The sequence below is a fragment of the Grammomys surdaster genome, unplaced genomic scaffold (genome assembly GCF_004785775.1).
Source record: "Grammomys surdaster isolate TR1022 unplaced genomic scaffold, NIH_TR_1.0 142, whole genome shotgun sequence".
Classification (NCBI taxonomy): Eukaryota; Metazoa; Chordata; class Mammalia; order Rodentia; family Muridae; genus Grammomys; species Grammomys surdaster.
Window position 1 is genome coordinate 3,500,702 of NW_021604600.1, and position 4,497 is coordinate 3,505,198.

The 4,497-nt window shown below is 47.7% G+C and overlaps 1 protein-coding gene across 3 annotated transcripts in view; it reads left to right on the forward strand.

The window, feature by feature from the left end:
- The window catches only part of Prkcb (protein kinase C beta), a 330,729-nt gene that overhangs the window by 183,760 nt on the left and 142,472 nt on the right, over window positions 1–4,497 (forward strand). The gene's annotated exons all lie outside the window — the stretch shown is intronic.

Below are 4,497 nucleotides of genomic sequence, written 5' to 3' on the forward strand. Positions count from 1 at the left end.
TCTCTCTCTCTCTCTCTCTCTCTCTCTCTCTCTCTCTCTCTCTCTCTGTCACACACACACACACAAGCGGGCGAGCAAGGTGACAGAGGTTAAATGACTTGGTCAAGGTTACAGAGCTAGTACATGTTAGCTGGGATTCGCCATCCTGTCTCTCTGTCTTAATACAGAGGCCTTAGCACTTAATTATACTGTTGGACAGTGTTTTAATTCTTTAGGGATAGTGGAGACCCTGTGGCTTTTGGACCATAAAATTAAAAACTCTTTGCCAAGCTAGGGTGCGTGCATATCCATCAAGCCGAAATGAGGACTGCTCTGAAAACTGGGGAGGAAGGCTCCTTTTTTCCAGAGAGTTCTGACCAAGACACTGACAGCTCATTTATGTGATTCGGCTGCAGTTTGACATTCATAGTACAAGACTTGCATACAATTAGCCTGATCGTTCTCACACAGTCTCTTGGCAAAAAAGAAAAAGCCTTTGGAATTTTCCCTCTGTCTGGCCTTCTGCATGATGTAACCACGGCTTTATTTAGTTGGTTGTCTACCCCGGAATAGTGTGGTCTGCTGCTGTCTGCATCACTGTGGGCTGATTGAGGTCTTGTTTTCCTGGAGGGCAGATGCTGTTGCGCAGACCTGCTCTGTGGCTCTCCTCCCGCAGGATCATTTGAGCAAGCTAACAGGATGGCAGAATTTCTTCTATGCATGACAATGATCTCTCCAAGAGTAAGCTGGAGTCCTGTTAAATATGCAATGCAAATGGACTTTAGATGAGAAGCCTCCTTGGCATGGGTCAGGAGGTCTGAACTCTGGGGACCTCTCCATCCCTTCTTATCACCTGGCTCATGAACCTGACGTCCCTTTTACAGTCATCTTTTCTGGCCACCCAAGAGCTCCTAATGAGGGCAGAAGCTGCCTGCCCGCGTAACCCCTTCAGACACCTGGTGATTGGAAGCTGGAGAGGCAGCAAGCTTTCGATGCACTGTCAGATGCCCTGAGTTATCATCAGCTGCCTGCTGGGCTCTGAGAAGGGCCGGGAAGGCTGGGTAGCTGACTGCTATTGTCTGTGCCTTCCCCTCCCACTCTGAGCTGCGTGAGGCAGCCATGGATGGCTGGATTTGGGCTCTCATGCAGCTGCCTTCTCTGACCCTCGCTGGGTGCCTGCTTCAGCTCAGAGAATCGGTCTCTGCAGGGATTTGGGATGAGAGCTAAGAGCCTGCTCCCTGGGTTGAAGATCAATGAGCCTTTGATTTTGTTTCTTCTTCCAGTCTAGCCCACTGTCTTTGCCTATAGCTTGAGAAACCCCAATCTAAGAGGCCATTCAAATTGGGGCAAGAAAAGTGAACTGGTCTGTAGGAAATTGTGGTTAATAGAGAAAGAAGAGTCACAAAGAGCCAGCTGTCCCCAAGGACACCCTGTGGCATCATTTCCCTTCTCTCTTTGAATTTTTCTTTCTACTTTACTTTTCTCCCCTGCCTGGTGCTGAGGCTAGAACTCAGGGCTTTGTGCAAGTCAGACAAGCCCTTACCACTGGAGCTACCCTCAGCCTCAGCTTATTTCTTTGTTTTGAAGAGGGAGATACAATACAGTTTACTTGACAACATCAGCTGTCAATCTGTAGGTAGCAAAGGAAGCCCCGAGTGGACAAAGTCCTGAGTGAATGTGTTACTGACATGGACGACCTTTGTCAAGGACCCCAAGACACTGGACCCGTGGGAAATTGGCAAAGCCATTTACCCACATGGACCAGGCTCAAGAAGGGTGACAAAGCTCTCCTAGGGGGTCTGAGTATGGGCGTTTACAGATGACTGATCATTGTGTGCAAAGACTAGCAACTGTAGCTTCCTCCTCCTCCCTGATACTTACAGTCTAAGACTACTCACTTACAGAGACTTATTACTGAGATTAGCTAACCCCAACCCCTAAGTTGTCCCTAATGAACACACCAGGGTTCTGGGTTGTCTGTCAGAGGTAGTAGGTGCCTTACAGAGAGCATACCTCATCTCAGCTTTCCTGTACATACATATGTACATGCATGCGTGCGTATGTGTGTGCCTATGTGTGTGTGTGTGTGTGTGTGTAAGAGAGAGAGAGGGGGAGGGGGGGGGGGGGAGGGAGGGAGGGAGGGGAGAACATGTATACCCTTTCTCTATTCCCACACTGGCTCTAGTCAGGGCTCCAAGATTCAAGCCATATGGGGACCAGTATGTACTAGGCACAGTGCTTAGTTCTTTACCTGTACTGTTATGTTTTTCTCTCCATTTATAGATGGGGAAACTGAACTCAGAGGGCTTTACTGATTGTCTTTGTTAGTTTTATTGTTGGGAAGAGAAATCGTGACCACAGCAACTCTTACAAAGCAAAACATTTAATTGGGACTGGCTTACAGTTCAGAGGTTCAGTTCATTGTCATCATGTTGGGAAGTCACATGTGGTGGCACACAGACAGAAATGATACTAGAGAGGGAGCTGAGAGTTCTCATCTGGATTGGCAGGCAGCAGGAAGAGTGACACTGGGCCGGGCATGAGTGTTTGAAACCTCAAAGCCCATACCCTGTGACACACTTCCTCTAACAAGACCACACCTACCCCAACAAGGTCACACCTACTCCCAAAAGATCACACCTCCTAATAGTGCCACTAAGTGTGAGCCTATGGGAGTCATTTTCATTCAAACCAACTCATGAACTTACCCGTGGTGAATTGGCTTGGTGCATGGGCATAACAGGAGTATGATTCCTGTTCTGTTGATTCTAAAGTCTATGCCATTAGCCATGTGCCCACACTGAGGCTGTAGGAACTGAAGTGATTTCAACTTGGGGGGGGGGTAGGTATGCTTTCCCTCCAGCCTCACAGCAAGCACACAGCTTCCATTGCTCTTCTGCCTTGGAGCTAGCAGCTTTCCCATGGGGTTCTCCTTGGCTCTGATATGGTTTACCAGGTCTCCTCAATGTATGATGTTAGACAAACCTGGGCTTAGTACAATCTCTTTTCACCAAAACTCAAGAGAGCTTAGAGGACTTTCTGTTTCACTGGTTTTTCTAGACGTATGATGGACAGGCAAATACTAGGATGAAGGTGTTTTTATACTTAGGTTTCTTCAACAAGGGTATTGCTCTGCAGGTTTCCAGAGAGGGCCTCTTGCTTGGGGCATAAGCCTGAAGGTCAATGCAAAGGCTTCTTCCTGTAGCTTTGTCATTGGTGAGTCTTGGGCACAGGGTGCATTGGTTAGGGCTAGCCCCAGCCCCATCCTATCAGCAGAGTATGTCTCTAGAGTGTTTATTGTGGAAAGAGAGAGAGATGCTGGCTACCTTGTGTCTCTGGTCAGTGCTCAACAAATACTTGCTGAGCATAAGAGTTTAAACAAGAATGGGGCTAGAGTTATTACTCAGTAGTTAAGAACATTCACAGCTCTTGTAGAAGACCAGGGTTCAGTTCTTAGCACTCAGTGGCAGCTTACAGCTGTCTCTAACTCTAGTTCAGAGGAATGTGTCATCTTCTTCTGGCCTTCACAGGCAGCAGGCATGAGGTAGTGCACATACGTACATTCAAACACTCATATATACAACATAACAATAAAAAGCTTTTCAAAGGGACAGGATCTCATCCATAAGTATTCAGTAGTCCCAGCTCTGTGTATTGGCTTGGGACAACCTTGTCTTTCTCCAGCCAGCACACTTTTGGTAACAGAAAGAGGTGCTAAAGTTTCTTGGTTTTTATAACCCCGTGGTAACCTCTGAGGTAATTCCTGTCCCATGTCCTTTTCCAGTTTAACAAAAGGAAATAATGCAACCTCAGAGAGGTAAATTCATGTACCCAAACTCTTCGTATGCTGGGGTCAGAGGGGCCTGAGTTAAATATAGATATAACTAACTCCCATCCTATGTAGATCATGTCCAGCTCCTGAGAGTGCAAATCTCCCTTCCGCCTTAATTCATTTGGTTGCTCTTCAAATCCTTTCAGTGTGGGAGGCTCTTCCCCCCACACCCTGAGGGTTCACGGTGTGAGTACAACTCTCCACACACTGGTTCACAAACCTGCAGAGAGAGCAAGAGCGGTGAGCACACTAGGGACTTGAGGACTCCAGCAACACAGCAGAGGTCACTTCTAACCTTAGGGGTCATGAAAGGCTCCCAAAAGTCAGAGACATTGCTGGACCGTGAATGGGGAGGAACTTACACTAGTGGGACGCCTGCCTGCCTCTTTCTGGGACTAGGCGAGCTGCTTTGTCTCTTTTATACTTTGAAAGATGAATGGAAACTTTCATGGGCTTCTGCCTTCTGAAATCCACTCTTCCTACACAGCCAGAGGGCTCGGAGGGCTCGGTCTAAAATGTAAATCAGACCACATTGACACTCCCCTGCTTCACTATTCCAAGACTTCTCAGTCTTTCAACTGAAGTCCCAAGTCCTCAAACCCATTTTCCCTGTCTGCTGCAGCTGCTCTTCCTCTTTAAAAACTCCTCCCCCTCTCCCTCTCCCTCTCCCTCTCCCTCTCCCTCTC